This window comes from Lepidochelys kempii, chromosome 10 (genome assembly GCF_965140285.1).
Source record: "Lepidochelys kempii isolate rLepKem1 chromosome 10, rLepKem1.hap1, whole genome shotgun sequence".
Classification (NCBI taxonomy): Eukaryota; Metazoa; Chordata; order Testudines; family Cheloniidae; genus Lepidochelys; species Lepidochelys kempii.
In genome coordinates, this window is record NC_136389.1 from 74,760,786 (window position 1) to 74,780,355 (window position 19,570).

The following is a 19,570-nucleotide window of genomic DNA, read 5'->3' on the forward strand; positions in this document are numbered from 1 at the left end:
CCACAAATGAGCTTGCTAGGACATTAGGTATCACCACATACCATGTTACCCAGCAATCTCCTGAATGAATGCTTTCCGCCCTGTGACAGAATGTAAACTACTTTAGCCGTATTCTCCTCCTGACAGACCTTCTAATTATCTCAGCTGTTTACAGCACTCAGGCCCTCTGCTACCAATTTCTCCATTATTCTGACAGTCAACAAACTAGACCTATTAGAACACAGCACAACTCTTGCCTAAGGCAGGAACTTTGTGAGACCACAAATCGTCTTGGTATTAAAAGTCGGTGCATAAGAACTGCCCTCAGCTTTAGCGCTAAATTGCTAGTTTGGAGACATTCATTGCTATATATTGTATTTTCACTATATTCTGCTTTAATAGACTTTGTGCTGAAGTGTGTAAGAAGTGTTTTAAAGCCTGAGGTAGCAAGCAGGCCATTTGTTTCCCCTTTTTATATATTTTTCCATCTTTTTTGTTTGTCGCCTTATATTGTGTAGTTGGTCCACATACATAAAACAAGATAGTGATCACACAACAATATGCAGCTAGTGGAAGGCACAGATTGGCTTTATTAGTAAAAAATAAAACAGTAAGGTTTGGGAATCCAAGATTTATTCTTCTTCTGTTTGCATGGACCTTAGCTTTAAAATGGAATTCCTTCCTCCCTCCCTCCCACCATTTTATTTTGTTATGCAGCAAAACTGCCCTGTTTTGTAAAGCTGACCTTCAGATATCCCATCCAGAAAGAAAGAAAGAAAGAAAGAAAGAAAGAAAGAAAGAAAGAAAGAAAGAAAGAAAGAAAGAAAGAAAGAAAGAAAAGCTTTTTATTAATACATTGCATGCACTAGTTTAAGCAATGTTTATTCAGGGATCTCAAAGCACTTTAGAAACCCTTATTTATTAATTAGACCACACAACCTTCCATAAAGTATTACATGTTGACCTCAGCTGCAAAATGTGGATTCAGATCCAAACTTCTCCTAGTTTGGGTTTGTCCATAGCCAGGGTTTTGATTGCCTAAATGCATACATGCCATTTGATTCATTCAGAAACGGAGCTGAAGTTTGAATCAAGATTCAAACTTTTCCTATGTTCAAGGAGTATATATTCATTGTTCTCCTCTTTAAAATGTTTCAGTGATCCAGTCAGGGCTTAAAAACAATACCATGTGTCTTGGACAACCCACTACTCAACACAAAATCAAGCAAACAATAGTGAATAATCCAAGCAAACAACTGACAGCCTACAGTCTAAAAATTATTTGGTGAAGTTATTCAGTGAATCCTTGCACCCTTATGAATACATGTGTAGAAAATCATAATCAGTCTACAAACAATTTGCTAAATATAAAAAGGGCTACATTTCTAAAAAATGTTATGTGTAAGTTAGACAAGCTCTGTTACATATAGCATTTATATAAATATTAAATATATATATATACAGTGTACACATCCATTGTTAGCTAAGCAGATACAGTGGGGAAAAAGTGAGCTTTGTTTGAACTGTTACCCCAGCATGGTGGAATGCTAGAATATAAAATGCCATGCTATATTAGATTCTGCTGAATTTAAATTCTTCCTCTGCGGCATTTATAGTGAAATAAAATATTTTCCATTGAAGACTCTTTGAAAAGTGACATTGCTTTCAGTACAACTTTCCTTAGGACAGCTTCCAGTTCCTGCAGACAGAGTGAATTGTTGCATAGTCCATCACAAGAGAGATTTTATACTGTACATCCATACACTGTAACAACAGAAAAAAATGCATCCGATGAAGTGAGCTGTAGCTCACGAAAGCTTATGCTCAAATAAATTTGTTAGTCTCTTAGGTGCCACAAGTCCTCCTTTTCTTTTTGAGAAAAAAAAGTGTAAGCCCAAGACTTTATGGATAAAAGATTATTGCATTCCTGAGAGAACAATGGCAGCCTTGCGGCATGTCTAACCCAGTGGCTGGCCACAGAAAGTTCAAAATATTCATAAATCTTCAGTACTTCTAAACACACATTCATTCGCCAGCTCCAAAATGGAATGATTCAGTGTTGTACGGCAGTATTGCATTTCATAATACATTTGTCCTAAGATTCACATTTGTTTGAGCTAACTTCCGCTGTCACTTATTAAAATAAATAACCATGCCATTGGGCCAAATTTTGATCTCACTCACATTGATGTATGTCCAGATAATGCCAATGGATTAACTCTGGATTTAACCAGTGTTGTTGAGATTGAAGTTTGGTCTATTGATTTCTGCAGGGTTGCACGTAGTGCCAATTAGGGCAGACTACAGCCATTTGTCATCATTTACTAGTTTGTTTCCAAAATGTGATTTCCAGTCCAGACCTAGGGCATATCACTGGGTACTTTAGGCCCTGATCCAAAGCACACCTGAAGTTAACAGAAACCTTTCCATCAATTTCACTCCTTTGGATCAAGCTGTCAGAGAGGAGTACCTAGGACTTCCGCTACTTCTTCATGGCACAGAAGGCAAATGACTATAATATTTACTGTCTCAGTAACTCAAAGGTTTTTTTTTCTATTAGCTAGAATAACATGTGATTGTTTAGCACCACCATCAATGGAAAAGAAATACAAATATGAAGTGGGAAAGTCAGAACTCCTTGGTTTTTTAATTGGTATCACATCAATGAACCTTTTATAGGATCATTTAACCCAAGTGCAAGGAAAATTGATAGTCATTATTTTTAAATGACCTGTTTTCAATGAGTAATAGTAGATTATAGATCAGACCTGAGAATACAGAAAAAAAGTCATTCTGATTTTCAAACAAAATCATGTTGATGGTGTCTGCATGCCTTTTTGTGTTTGGTCTTCATGAATATTCTAATGAATGAATTTACTGGTAGCAATTTTCAGAGAGAGAGTCTATTTTAAGCAACTACTGCATAGTAAACATCAAAAATACTCACAAGTATTTGTACCATAAACCTAACTCTAAGAGTTAAGCTCATCCAATCGGGAAACATAAAAATACCGATATCATGTGAGCGAGGTGGATGATCACTGCACTCCACATACTGAATGCTGAACGCTTTCAGTGAACTTGTCAAGAACTGACTATGTGCCCAGAATTGTTCCCAGAAATATCCCAGCAACTAATTTAAAAATCTTTGAAAAAAATTAAATTTATTTACAGAGAATTCAAGGACAAAAAAAGACATGACATTTATCAAATGAATTATTCATCACAAATTAATTGCTCAGTTTTACAAAATAAAAAGCCAGATTTTAGGGTGTGCCTGGGGACTAAAGGACAGATTTGGCTTTCCATTGTCCCTACGATCCTGATGTGCTCCACCACAAATTAGAGCAATTTAGGCTACTCTAATCTATACTAGCTGTAACGGCCCCTAAGCATTGATCCACTGGCCCAAGATCACTGGAGTACAGCATGCTACATTGGGGTAGGGTGGGAATGGCAGAAACAGGTGACATAGAGACAGTCCAAGTAGCTTTATTCCACCTGAGCTTTTCACAATACAGGAGAATGCCCCAGCTAGATGTTTAAAACAGCTGTCCTTGCCCTTCGAGCACAGAATTAACCAAAATTTGGGTGAGAAACCTTGAAGGATCTGCCCAATTTCTCCACAATATGGTTTGGTGATTCAAGAGGTAGCATAACTTCCTCTGAAACCTTGCCTACAATCCAGCATTGGTGGTATGATAGTGCTGGAGGTACCATCATTTAGGATGAGATATAAAAACAAAGCCCTCAGCGTCTGTCATTAAAAAAAACAAGGACACTTTACACAAGGCCAAAATGTGAAACCCACTGTCCCAGCCAAGAACCAACTCAAATAATTCATACTTCACCTATACAAAATCCACCCTGAAATTCAGCGGGAGAACATCCTAATTCTTCTCCACTTTTGTTCTAAAGTGTTGAGCTGGGGTTTCAGATCTGGGACTTTTAGTCTGGGCCAAGGGTAGGCAACCTCTGGCATGCGTGCCAAAGGCAGGAAGCAAGCTGATTTTCGGTAGCACTCACACTGCCCAGGTCCTGGCCACCAGTCCAGGGGGCTCTGCATTTTACTTTAATTTTAAATGAAGCTTCTTAAATATTTTAAAAACCTTATTTACTCTACATACAACAATAGTTTAATTATATATTATAGACTTATAGAACAAAACCTTTTAAAAATGTTAAAATATATTACTGGCATGTGAAACCTTAAATTAGAGGGAATAAACGAAGACTCAGCACACCACTTCTGAAAGGTTGCTGACCTCTGGTCTGGGCCATGTCTAGCTCTTAAAGTATCCCTACCAAGACAATGAGATAGGCTTAATTTCACACCAGCCTCAGACAAAAATGTAACCATTTTGTACCACAGGAGGCTGGGAGCAGCAGCCTGTGGAATTAGGGAGCTTGGTTCCTAGTAATTTCACCAGCTTCATTAAAACAATCAGAATGTGGAGATGAGAGGCAACCTAGGTAAAGATGTAATATTATGAAAGCTGGGACATTGCATATGTATGTACAATGGGGAAAATCTTGTTGGGATGATGTCTGAAAGCAGCCCAAGAGCAGCCTGGGAAAAGGAGATGGAGAATATCCTGTGACAAAGGGGAGTAGCAGGTTAGGAGTCAGAGAGACCAAAAAAAAAAAAAAAAAGAGCAGGTGAGGATCAGAAAGACAGAAAGAAGAGACAGCAGCACTGGGAGAAGACATGAGAAATTAGATTAGACTCTAAGAGCTCTCAGGAGAGCAAGGGGAAAAAGGCAGAAATTAGAACAGGAGCTAAGAGTCAAACAGCAAAGGCAATAAAAACTTAAGGAGGAGAGAGAACAACTGCAAGAAGCGACAAAGAGAAGTGCAGGGGAAAAAGAACAGGAGATAAATATGAGATGGCATAAAAGGGCCCTGACCTCAGGTTTGTAAAGGTGACGTGCTCTCTGCTGTGAGACAAAAGAAACACTTTGCATTTTTTGAAATGGCCATGAAGAAAGTAGTGGGCTACATCTCAAGAATCAATAACACATTTTATGCCTGCTGCACCCTTCACAAAGAACCAAGACAACATTGATTCAAGTAAGTAAGAATTTCATTGAAAATTGACCTTTGATTGCTTAGCTGAGACAGACAGGATTTTACAAGCTCCTTGGTGGTCAGCCTAGGACAGGTGTCATTTTCAAGACCTGGTTTTAAAGTTTGTAGCTTCGTTCCTGGTCACTAGAGCACGAGGAGAGCAAAGGGATATTCCACCTTCATGTTCAGGATAAGGTGGTGCTATGTAGGGTGAGTCTGAGGATGTTCTTCTGGGTCACTGTTCTGTGTATAGCACTTTGTGGTCAGCAGTTTGGAAATCTTGCTTTCGGACTGGACTACAGTTTGGGGAAGTTTAATGGTTATTACAAGAGAAAAATAAAACCCTGTGCTGATTTTTAAAGGCCATCTTCATGATCAGTTGCACCACTATCATAGCTGGAATTTATTGGTGAGGCAAGGGGTGCATCTTCTTGTACCATAGTGCCTGACTAATCCAATACTATTTAACTTCTCCTGATGCTTCTCTCCCAATGCCAGGCACAGTTTCCTCCATTGGATAACCAAAGGGGAGTTTTTTTGAGATTTGAGTCTTCCCCCACCCACTTCTATTTCCCTGCCCAAAACCCTTCCTCTGGAAGCAGATTTCCTATTTGTTCTTCCAGCAGACCCTGATGCCTAGCAGTACCCAGATATCCAGAGCGATGAGGTAGAAGCTACTGCCAACTATAGATGGTTGGGAATTTTTGTCAGAACACAATTCTGAGGGAAAATGCAGTTTCCATAAATTGAAATTTTCTGTGGGAAAATCTTGACTTTGATGAAAATTTTCAATTTTCTGATGGGGAAATCTAAATGAAATATTTAATGTTGAATCAGTTCATCCTGAATTCGAACATTTCATTTTTTGAAATTACCTGACATATTTTGCATCAGTTCAACAGGGCATTAAACTGAATCTCCCTAACATCCCATTGCATTGTAAGAGTTGTATTTTGGACATCCATTCTCACCTGAAGGACTATATCTTCCCATAATGTAATGCCGATTTCCCTCTGACTCAGCTGTGTGGTGCATCATGGGAGTCACATGACTCTGAGTGTGTTATTGGAGATGTAGTCAAGCCAGGGATCCTGGCGCATAAAGGAGAATGAGGATTCAGGCTCCTGAACTACGACTCCCATGAGGTCTTGCTCCTTTATGGGACAATGCAGTGTCATATTGAACTGGCTCAAAATGAAATGTTTCAGGTAAGTTCTATAAACTCAAAACAGTTGTGAGATCAGAAATGTCAAAATGTTTTCTCTCCATTTAAAAAAGTTGAAATGAAATGTTTTGACATTTCCAAATTAAAAATTTACTGGTTTTCAGGACTGTGATAAATTAAACCCGAAATTCAGGCTCAGTTTCTCAAAATGCTTGTAGACCTGCTGGTGACCTTGGGCCTAAGTTCATGAGAACATGATGGCCCCGTCTCAAGTGAACCTAGTCCAAGTTGGGAAGTAGGTAAATCTTGGCTCTTTCAAGTTAAGCTGTGAATTTTGGGGGTTTCACACAAGATTCAAAGCAAGGCTCAGGAAGTGTGAAGCCTGGTGAGCTGAAACAAATAAAAAACATTTGATAAGGTTGACAGCACTTCTTAGGAACCAAATCCAGGCTGTTACAATCCTTCAAGGGCAGAGCGAGGGTCATGAGCGAATCTGACATAGGGTAATATATTACTATGGCTGATCTGTAATACAAAACAGATGTCAATTTGCATGTAGCATAGCAGGGGCCAGATTCACCTAGTTGGCACATGGAAGTCTGGTGGGAAGATTCACCCCAGTTGGATGGCAGACAGTGCTTCCACAGCTGTCTTCCCTCGGGGCTATGCAAAACCAGCAGTGCTTCAGTTTCCAGTGAGGGTTTCCACAGGAGATCCATGAGGAGAGGCTGTCAAAAGGGTGCAATGAACCCAGCCACAGAACCCCCTCTTCCCCTCAGCCAGCACCAACCATTTTAGGGGCATCTCCTGTGGCCTGATGGTAAAATGAAAACTGTGGTCTTCTTACATCACAGCAACCTGCCCACAGTAAAAACTTTCCTCCACTAGGGATGCTACATCTTAGAACTTTAAAGCTTTACCTCTCCAGCAGGAAGGAGAGGGGAGTCTTTTTTGTTTTACAGGGACTCAGTATTATTAAATAGAATTCACACTGCAGAGCAGGAAATCTCCTGTATGTCAGGCAGAATCTTAAGCTCCAGGATTTTGTCCTATTTTATGTTGGCTAACAGAAAACAAGGGTGAATTTAGCCTAGGATATTTATTTATATATTTATTATTACATAATTCTCTTGTACGTGCATGTCCTCTAGATCCTTCCACTATCCACACACATGAATATGTTTGCTTTTATTTTCTGTGTCCACCCTGTGCCTGATAGACGTGCATCTTCATTGATCCAGCAGCTAATGCACAATAAAGGTGCTCAGATACCCCATGCCACAGAAGAATAGAATAGAATAGAATAGAATAGAATAGAATAGAATACATATTTTTTCTGTATTAGCCAAGCCATTATTGTTTTCTCAGTGATAAGACAATGCCCTTGCTACAGTGTTTTAGAACCTGAGGACTATTCAGCAAACATTCAGTGGCTTTTACAAATGGACAGAAATGTCAAGTCAGCTCACTGGAATGCAGTTTGAGCACATTCACAGAAATGAATGCATGGTTGAGTTTATTGTTCACTAAACAGTTTACATACAGTCAAGGAACAGTTACAGCAGCACTTCGCAAATAATTGCAATTGGATGAGGAAGACTGTCTGCAGTGCAAAAAGCAGTGCAAATAACTTGCCAGGCCAATAAAATGGTTGGCAAACCGATTCTTTGTGTGTTTGTGTCTGAGAGAGAGAGAGTGTGTGCAATGTTTTCTATATATGGTCTGCAAATAATGAAACAAAATGCAATTGCAATTTGTCATGAATATAAGCTTCTGATGAAAAGTACTCATAACGTTTCTGCCTTGCCTCAGAGAAGAAGCTAATACAAACATGGAGAAAGTGGTATGACCCATTGAGCTGACATTAAAAGCTTTAAATTGAATTACATTGGGAGAAACCTTTAAAAATTGTCTTGGGAGGGGAAAAAATCATGACTGGGCATAACAGATGTATGAAATTAAGAGCATTTAGGAAACATTATCTTTGCTGTATGATGGGAAATGTTTTTAATTGCACTTACAGGGTGCCTTTAAGACAAGTTGTTTTTATTTAAGGAATGTTTATACGTAGAGTGAGAGAGACTAAATTGGAGCAATATTTGTATATTTTTGCAACAACCAAACAGTTTATCTGTTTTTATTGTTCAGTGATTTATACAAATCATCAGATTGTAAAGGAAAAGGTAGTGAATCTATATGACTTGGATTAAGAGAATGAATTCTATTGGCTAAGGAGGCTCCTGTACTATGTTGATGAATGAAATATTCCATAACTCTTGGTTGAATTTGTATCTCAAACCACAACTGAGCTTTGTAGATTCTCCTGGTACATCTGTCATGTTACTGCTGTTTCTCTGGTTAATGGAAGCTCTTTAAATCAAATAATTGAGATGCAATAGGAAGTACTGGACATGGGTCTGAGATTTATTGATTATGTCTGCACTGCATTGGTGTCTCAACCAGTCCAGTCCAGCGTGCACTGGGACCTAGGTAAAAACTGGGATAGATTTTCTTGGAACAGTCTGTTGGGCATTGCGAAGTCTTGGTCAGGGATTTAGGGCCTGTTTCAACTCCTACAAGTAAACAGAAAGTCTCCCATTGACTTCAAAGTGAGTTGAAGCAAGCCCCTAAAGAGAGTAATGCGTGGACCTTACAATTATTTTCTTATATATTCTGCAAGGTTTGTAAATGAATCAATGATAACAGACAAGACTCTCCAGCACATAGCTTTATTTTTAATTTTTGTATACCTCTCATAATTCTAAGACTGAACTATTGTTACCACGTCAATATCTCAGATGTGTAACGTTCTGATTCCTGATCAATATGCAGCAATGTTATTTCTGGATCTCATCAACCATTTTTCCCCCCAGACTGTCTCCTGATTGTCCAAGGCTTCCACCTCAGACATTAAAATGAGACTTAGTATAGGCATTATTGGATTCTCACCAGCTCTTGCCCTGCCTTCTTTCCCCAGCAAGGTCAATACAGATGAATCAAAACACAATCTAAATCCTATAAGGGACTGAGGCAAAGCTCACTGAAATCAGCGGGAGTCTTTTAATTGATCTCACCGGGCTCTGCATCAGGGTTCACGGTCAAGGTTCCATTTGGAAATTCCAAACCTTCAATGTATGAATGGACTTGACATTTTCTGAACTGGTTTTTGCCTATGTCTAGTTGGGAACTCTGCAATTTGGGTTCTTAAGTGTTCCTGTGCTTTATGGTATGGGCTATAAAAGGGAATGGTGGCAATATATATCTGAGAAGTTGGAATAGCCATCTCTAGTAGACTTTGCATCAAATTTTCATGTCACTCTGAATTTTTTGGTCACCTCTAGATGACAATCACACTCTTCATGGGGATCCTCACAGGCCTCTCTTTTTGGTCTATTCCACTTCTCAATCTACTTCCCTTTTTTTGCATGGTCTCAACTACTCACATGGTTTCAGCTACCATCTCTGCACAGTAGAGAGATAAATCTACATTTCCATTTCTGATTTGTCATCTATCCACACGTTCATCATAGCTTGTCTCTCTGATATTGCTTCCTGAATGTGTCATTGGCATTTATACTTATCATTGTCCAAAATCAAACTACTTATATTTACTCCAGAACTTTCCAGCCACCCCATGATCAGTCACTGTTGACCACACTACCATCGTCTCTGCCTATCAGGCTTATAACTTTGAGAGGGGATGGGAAAGGAGGATGTCTCCTTTCACTCTTCTCACTCCCTTGTTCTCCATATCCAAGAATTGTCTAAAGCTTGCACTTCTTCCTCCTTTATATTGCTAAGATCTTTTCTCTTCTTTCCATCATTACAGCTAAGATTCTCATCCAGTACATTAATGTCTCATCCACTCTGCCCCCTGGACACCTATCTCGACCAGCTGCAGTCCATTCAAACCACAAATGCTAAGATCATCCTCCTGGCTCATCACTCTAAACATGTCACCATTCTTCTATGAATCCATCCTCTACCTCCTGCCTTTTACATCATCTCACATTCAAGCTTCTTGTCCTTATTTTCCAGGCTCTTCATAGCTCAACATTTCCTTATATCTACTTTTGTCTCTTATTGTGTTGCCCACTTTGCACCACCAATGACATAAGCTCCCACCAGTGATGTTAGCTCCCACCAACGTTAGCTCCAACCACCATTTTTCATCCATGCTGCCCCTTATGCACAGAATGTCCTCCCTGAATTAATCCATAAAGTAACTACCCTCTCCTTAAAATAATTCATAAAGCGTAATCCTTTTGTGATGACCCCACAAACCTAGACAACCAGTTATGGCTGAATTGTGCAATAGGTGTGGACAGCTCTTATTTTACACACACTCACACACACACACCCTTCATTTGAGATTATTTGGAACCATAAAGTTGTGCAATAGCTAATGCATGTGATCTTTTAACTTTTACCCTGGTCCACCCTCTTGTTATCCATCACACTAATTTGAAGTCTGTGTCTCAAATTAAATTGTAAACTCTTTGGGGCATGGACTATGTCTTCATATTGTTTGTATCTGCCAAATTGGGGATTGATTTTGATTGGTCTATTGGGTGTCACTATTGGTCTATTGTAATAGGAATATTAAATAATCCTAAAAATATTAATTCACCAGAAAGACAACAATACTTATTACTTGCATAGCATTTTGGATGTTCAAAATATTGTACAAACGTTAAATAATCCACCCAATGTCCTTGTAAATTGGGTAGTATCCCCATTTTACAGATGGAGAAAATCTGGCAGAAAACTGAAGTGATTCATCAGTAGCGGAGAAAGAACTAGAAAGGATTAAAACTGATGTATTTCTTATTTCCAGACCAAAAAGGGGAACTGGAAAATGCCAGAGGATACCATAGATCATGGCAATTAGATATATATTCAGAGCTTGTCTACACAGGGGCATCCAGGGAAATTAATCCAAATTAACGAAAGATGTGAATTTGAAGTGGATCACTTAAACCATAATAAATCCCTGTGTGAATGCTATTATTCAGAATAAAAGGGGGCCTTAATTCAGTTTATTTTAATTCACTTTGGAAATTAATTAAACTATACCAAATTTAGGCCACTTTAATTCTGAATGGGGAGTTTAACAAGGTTTACTAATCCACTTCAAATTTACACCTTTTAGTTTATTCAGATTAATTTCCCTGGATGTCTCTGGGTAGACACACACACATACACCTTACTACCTTAGATCTTACCTGGAAATGCAATGAACTATTTCTCTGTAGGACATGTAAGAAAACATTGTATAATAGTATCAGCACTTACCAAGCCCTTTAATAGTGAAGACTGACAAGAACTAGATGATTATTTCTGACACAAATATGAGCAGGAAAAGGTTTGTTGTAATGGAAACTCCTGCTAATGGAATAAACATGACCTGAGTTTTCTGACAGATGTCAAGTGGATTGGAGTCCAGGATGAATTAGAGGCATTTAGACTGAATCAAAGGAGAAAACAAATTGTCTAAGTGATAAAAAGAAAAGGAGAACTTGTGGCACCTTAGAGACTAACCAATTTATTTGAGCATAAGCTTTCATGAGCTACAGCTCACTTCATCGGATGCACACTGTGGAAAATACAGAAGATGTTTTTATACACACAAACCATGAAAAATGGGTGTTTATCACTACAAAAGGTTTTCTCTCCCCCACCCTACTCTCCTGTTGGTAATAGATATAGCTATACCATATCATATATATAATAGCTATCTATTACCAACAGGAGAGTAGGGTGGGGGAGAGAAAACCTTTTGTAGTGATAAACACCCATTTTTTCATGGTTTGTGTGTATAAAAACATCTTCTGTATTTTCCACAGTGTGCATCCGATGAAGTGAGCTGTAGCTCACGAAAGCTTATGCTCAAATAAATTGGTTAGTCTCTAAGGTGCCACAAGTCCTCCTTTTCTTTTTGCGAATACAGACTAACACGGCTGTTACTCTGAAACTTGTCTAAGTGATATAACCTCTCATGGTTTTCTATATTTATTTTTTTGTCACCAGTGGTAGAAAGTGAGAACTTTCTCACCACTCTACACAGAGCTAGACCTCCAAGGTGCATCAGTGCCTTGGTATTTTAAAGGCTTCACCTCCAATTCAAGAATAATAGAAGCACAGAAATGTAGGACTGGAAGGACCTCGAGAAGTCAACTCCAGCCCCCTGTGCTGCAGCAGGACCAAGTAAACCTAAACCATGCCTGACAGGTGTTTGTCCAACTTGTTTGTAAAAGCTTCCAATGATGAGGACTCCATTACTTCCCTTGGAAGCCTATTCCAGCTCTTAACTACCCTTATAGTTAGACATTTTTTCCTAATATCTAACAATCTTTCTCGCCACATACTAAGCCCATTACTTCTTGTCCTACTTTCAGTGTACATGGACAACAGTTGATCACCATTCTCTTTATAACAGGCTTTGACATATTGGAAAAGTGTGTTCTTCCCTCAGTCTTCTTTTCTCAAGGCTAAACAAGGCCAGTTTTCTTATTCTTTACTCATAGATCAGGTTTTCTAAACCTTTTATCATTTTTGTTGCTCACTTCTGGACTCCTTCGAATTTTTCCACATCTTTCCTAAGTTACTAGAACCGGGGTCTCACCAGTGCCAACTATAGTGGGAAAATTATCTCCTGTGTCTTTCATACAACAATCCTGTTAATATATTCCTGAATAATAGTAGCATTTGTTGCAGCTGTATCACACTGATGACTCATATTCAGTTTATGGTCCACTATAACACCCAGATCCTTTTCAGCAGTACTATCACCTAACCAGTTATTCCCCATGTTGGGCATTTGATTTTTCCTTCCTACATGAAGTACTTTGCACTTGTCTTTCTTGAATTTCATCTTGTGGAATTCAGACCAATTCTCCAATTTGTCAAGGTCATTTTTAATTTTAAACCTGTCCTCCAAAGTGCTTGCAAGCCCTCCCAGCTTGTTGTCATCTGTATACACTCTACTTCATTAGCCAAGTCATTAATGAAAATATTGAACAGTACCAGACCCAGGACTGACTCCTGTGGGACCCCACTGGAGAGGCACTCCCAATTTGATGACATAGAATCATAGACTATCAGGGTTGGAAGGGACCTCAGGAGGTCATCTAGTCCAACCCCCTGCTCAAAGCAGGACCAATCCCCCATTTTTGTCCCAGATCCCTAAATGGCCCCCTCAAGGATTGAACTCACAAGCCTGGGTTTAGCAGGCCAATGCTCAAACCACGGAGCTATCCCTCCCCCAATAGCCAACCATTGATAACTACTCTTTGAGTTCCTTTTTGAGAAGAGGAATAAATCATCAAAAAGAAGTGATATAAGCTGATCTGGGAATCAGGATTCTTCCTCTATGTTCATGGGACTTCTCTTGTGGAGGTGGGGGCTCTTTTGTTTCTTTCTGAGAGAGGATGTTGAGTTATATCATCCACATGAAGAAAGAATATGTAAGGCCAGAAAAACAGATGCCAGAGGATCCAGTGAAGTTCATGGGTATATTAAACATCAAAGAATGATATTCTGTGGACATCAGTGTTGATTTCAAAAGAAGTAATGGGATGAATTTAAGCAAATTAAAATGTAGGCTGAATCTCAGGAAAAAAAGAAGTCTAACAGTGAGATGTGTTATAGATGGCATTACAATACCCCTGTAAAATAAGCATTGTTATCCCCATTCTTCAGTTTGGAAAATGAGGCACAGAGAAATTAAGTGGATTGTACTAGACCTATCAGCAAATCACAGTTTCAAGGGAGGGATCAGAACTCAGGAGTTCTGGATTCTCTGTCCCATGTTCAGTCCATTAAATCCCACTCTCTCTACTTCCAGCACAATGAGTGATTCTCCAGTTCTTCTGATCAGATTCCTTCTGCTTTTATGACTCAATCCTGCTGCCATTCAAATGGGTGGCAAAATCCACAATAATTCCAGTGATCAGACCCTTAGTGAGGTGCTGACATACACTTCTCTGGCATGCAGATTAGAGCTGGCTATTGAAATATAGGGGAATGGATGGTTAGTGAAGAACGGAGATATTTATAGTAGAGGGCTCAGAGGAAGCAGCTTACTTCGTTTCCCTGAAAATTAGTATCATTGCTGAAATGCAGCCAGAAGATGTTTCTTTTGCTGTTTCCCCAACTCTCCTCTACACACACGCACACACTGATTTGTCATTGGGAAACAGGTAGTGCAGTAAATGATTTGATATCGTTTCCTTTTAAAGTAGAAATCACCCACTCCCTGTGGATAAGTTTCTTACTAGTGCTGAGAGCTGCCAGCTACTTAACTCAAAAACCACTGAGGTTTGTCAGCCATGTGCATATTCTGGGTAAAATCAAAGATTACCCTGGAACCCCTATGTACAAATTATAGTTACCATTAAAATCATCATCACAGTATTTGAGGTTAGTAAAACATATTGCTTGGGCTATAAAACATTCTAAACTAGTATCCCAAATGTCTTGCCTCAAGCAAACACTTAAATTAAAGTTTCAGACAGCTGGCACTGGAATCAGAATAACAGTTTTGCACAAAGGGATTGGCTAAACATTATTATTGTTTTCATAATTTATCGTCAATGTGCATTATTGTGCCTTGATCCATCTATTGTATTTGGGCTTGATTCCTTTTGCTTTTCAACAGGTGACTATTTCACAGTGGATGCAATCCTAATTGATCTCCTGCTCTTGAATAATCTAATCCCTAATTAGCAGAGTCTGAATGCCGAGAAAGGCAGCATTATGTGCTTTAATTAATTTCCATAATCTGGAATTTTTGTTTGCCAGCTTCATAAGAGCTTTTGGTTTTCAGGGACAGGGTAATGTTAACAATGTCTGCATATTCATTGTAAAATGAGATTGTATTTTAGAGTTAAGATTGATACACTGTGATTGCAACACACAACCGACAGGCTTGAGATCCCCCTGTAGTTAGCAGTTGGTCATCCTAAAACACAAGACTATTGACAGTGATGTCATCCAAATTACTGTAGCAGGGCTTTACCAGAATTAGAATTGCTCCGTATTCTATACAAAATTACTTTAAAGCAGTGATGAAAAATGATACATGAGAACAACATAAACCACAGGCATGCAACTGGCCGCAACTCTGAAATGTCCTAGTCTGGTAGCCCATTTACCCCAAACAGCACCCCAAAACCTTCCTAACAATCTCATGTCCATCTTCCTTGTACTTCTGTGTGTTCTTTTATAATTGTGTTCCTTGTCATCTAACAATAAAGGACTGTGTTTTGGGGGAGAAATGCTGTTTATTAAATTTTGGGGGGAAAGTAATGCAGAAATCATTTGGGGATTTTTCAAGAGGCAAACTTATGCTTTTTAAATTAAAACTTCTGTTTTAAAAAATTTAAATGTTTTGGGATATATCACTTTTTTGCAGTCACTTCAGTTTATTTCTGAAACAAGATGGCATCCATGTTGCATGTTTCAGCATGCTGCTTGGTTTGGGGGACTGGGCATGAGAGGTGGAAGGGGGATCATTTCACATCTGCCCTGCTGCAGGGGTAAAAAGCAACACAGCTGGTTTCCTAGGGCAAATGCCAGGACAGCATCCTTTTCAGCATTGTCACTGAAGGTCCCAAATTGGAGCAGGAATTGGATTTAACCCTGATTAAGCACTGCTAAGAAAAGAGGATCTCAAGCCAGTAGGTTTCCTGAGCTTTATTCGTAACTCTGCCACGGTCTCATTGTGTACCTTAACTAATTTCACTCTATCTCCAGTGGCCTCAGTTTTCCCAAGTATAAAATGGATAGAATAAACAGTACTCCTCTACCTCAAAGGGATTTTGTGTGTATTAATTAATATGTGCAAAAATGCTGTGAGAGCCACTGATAAGAAATATGCCATAGGTCAAATACTATTCTCTCTCTGGGCAATTTAGGAGTAATTCAGTTGAATTCAGTGGAACTATTCTGGATTTGCACATCTGTAACTGAGGGCAGAATTTGGGCCTGTGTATCGAAAGTACTTTTATTATTTTATCAAGAATTAAAACTTTGAGTCATTCTAGAATTTCTGAGAGCCAGAGTAGAGATGAATTGAGTCATACAGGTACTTTTTAAGCTTAGTTACACAGAGATCTGCCAGAGTATTGCTGTCCATACCTAGAGTAAAATAATCCCTGCTCCTCTAATCTCAGGTATCTGTGAAGTAGTGATTGCCAGGGTATCAAATGCCATGGCTTTCCTTTTGAACTGCACAAATGGACTAAGATGAGACCAAACTAATTTTCATTTGTGACCCTAACCAGATCTTGAATGAATACAAGTCTCCAGAGCTGTAAGGTTAGTGCATTAACACTTTACACTAGTTCATATAAAATTGCAGAGACCAGCCAGCATGAGAAAGAAATGTTGAGTATCTAAGAAAATTGCACATATAGATGTTTTGGTTTTGCTCTGTTTTGTTTTTGGACATGTCTCTATTGCTTTCAATCACGGTTTCAAGTTCATGAGCTTGGAGATCTTCAATTACTGGGAATTGCCTGCTAGCTGAATCTTTCACTTCTAAGAAGGATCTTTTTAATATATGATTCCTTCTAATTTATAGGTAAACTTAACCTGGTTTTCCCTTTGCAGTAATATATTGCATGGACATTTGTGTGCAACAGACTGATGACACGTACCTTTTAATAAATGGTCCAAATGTTGGATTGCATGCCTTTACAACATACTGTAAGCATAGTGCCTACTGACAAATTAATCTAATTAACAAAGGTGAAGGTTTATAATTGGGGTTAACTAGAATTTAACTGGTCATTGTTCATACCCCCTTTGCATTGTCCCCTAAGTAACTCATTGTGGTAGCCCTCCATGGTCCCTTGACCCCAGCATCAAGCACAGAGATCAACTAGCTTGAAGGAAAAGTAGATACAGTCATATTTCCAAAGCTGTAATGACAGCAGAACTTAATGGTGTGATATTTTCATGCTGTTTGGGAAAGAGACCCTATTTTTTTTCTTCCTCTTAAGCCCAGAGTATTTTTAAATAGTTCAAGTCCCTGTTGTACTTCACAGTTTGCTATGCAGTTTAAAAAGTAATACATCTTTTCTTAGATGTACCCCAGATTCTGCCTTTTAATAGACATGATAATGAGATTCTGTGTCTTCATTTCCCAGTGTGCAGAGAGCTCAAATAAATCTTTGATTGTTCACAACCCTGGAGAAGGCTCCCAAGCTCTGGAATCTAACGATGTTCCTCTAAGCAGCCATTGTTAACTAAATTTAAGTGTATATTTTCAAAATGATTTTGTACTATCAACACGGTATTTTTATTCCTTTTAATATCTGAATTTGATGTTATTTATGGTGATCTCAGCTAGAGAATGATGACTCATTTATAACAGAATGAAAGTCCTGAGGGGTTTCAGTGCTCTGCAAAGTACATCTTGTGGTTCTGGTTTAGAGTGAACTTCTAACAGTGAAGTTATTTTGTGTTTAAAAAAAAACCAAAAAAACACTGATCGACTTAATGATACGATCAGGGATGACATCCCCCGCACTAAAGATCAAAGTTTCAAGTTCATTGATTGCAATTGAATTTTCCATGGACATACGTGTATAACACAGTATGCCCTGATCTGCTGAGCTCAATGGAATGTTAATGGGTAATATCAGCACAGATAATGCAAAGGAGGACAGGTAATGAAAGGGTTAAGAGTTTAGGTACTCTGAGATGGAAGCAAACTGGATTCTAAGCATCTTTTGTTTTTTGGACAGCACCTTATACTTTATAAAAAGAGGCTAATAGGGTTTCCTCAATGTCAACCATTCAATTGAATGGTTATGTATTAAATGCCCAGATGCTGTGTCTCTTTGGCCACAATAGCATTTTTCATTATGGGCCATATTGCTACCCATTTATTTACATTGGTGAGCAGTCACGCACACCAGTAGTTGATAGGATTGTTCATCTAGTAACCCCAATGTGAGTAATCTGGCCCTAAATAAATCATCATCACAATAGCTAAAATAACCCGGACAAATGTGCTGTATTCAGAACACAACCATGACAAACAAGTTTGGTTTGGGGTGTTTGTTACAAAATCAGAACTTAGCAAAGGTTCACAGATATGTTACCTACAATTAGCAAAACGTGTGAGTTGATTTTGGTCTGTTTTAGGTGAATCTGAACTTTTTTAGGGCTCACTGGGCTAGTCTACATTACCGTGTTGCATTGGCGCAGCTGCACCATTATAGCATGTCAGGTGAAGGCGAACTATGCCAATAGGCGGAAGCTATGTTGGCGGGAAAGCATCTCCCGCCGACTTAGCATTGGTGTGCACAGCGCTTAGGTCTATGTAACTTGTGTCGCTCAGAAGGTGGCTTTTTCACACCCCGAGCGGTGTAAATTACATCGACTTAAGCAGTAGTGTAGACAAGCCCTTAGTCAAATCCAGATGAAAAACAGTGGCTTCACCTGGAGTCTTTGGATATATTGGTACCTGGAATCCAAGGCACAGCCCAGATGGCACCTTCCCATGTGAAATAAAACCAGAGAAAATATCCATATGATGCCCACCCCCCTTGATTCCTAATTGTTATTCTGCCCAACTTTAATTCAAATTATTGTATTCAACAAAGAGAAAATAATGATGACTCTTGGTGGGAGAAAAGTCTGATCCAGTTTCACCATTTATTTTAGTGGAATCAGGAGCAGGGCCTTATGCTTTGATGTCAGAGCTTGTTTTAGTCCAGTCCTTCCATCTGTCAAGAAAAGCCCTCCTGTTCATTTCCCTTCCTTCTCATGTTTGTGTACATCAAAACAAATGCCCATGTAATTTCCCAATCCTTGCCAAGAACTGATGCCCATCAAGAAGGCTGTAGAAAAACATCTCTCTTTTCATTTACTTCCACACCGTAAAAAAAGCCAGATGATCAACAAAATAGACATCATCAACTTTGAGACTGAGGCCTTTTGGGGAACTATAGCAATAGAGAGACATGGTAAATATAGACCCTTCCTAGGAGTGATATAGATCAGTGAGTTTCATGTTTGAGGAGGGAAGGTAGAGAGGATTCCAGAATGCAGGAGAATTTCTTTTTCCCAAGCTCTGTGCAAATCCCAGTCAGCATCCATATGGGACACTCTACCAAGCCCAAGGCTCTCCAAGGACATCTGGCATAGACTAATAGCCTGCCTTAATTAATTAGCTTCCTCTTCACCTTGACTTCACCTTTCTCCCTTTTCTTCTCCTTCCCCTCCCCTCCTTTTCCCCTTTGAACTGGATCTTTACGAATCATTTCTAGGAATGTTTTCCCAGTCATGAAGAATTCACTCTTCCCTAAAGATTTTGGTGTGCACTACATGAAAACTTCAGAGTTC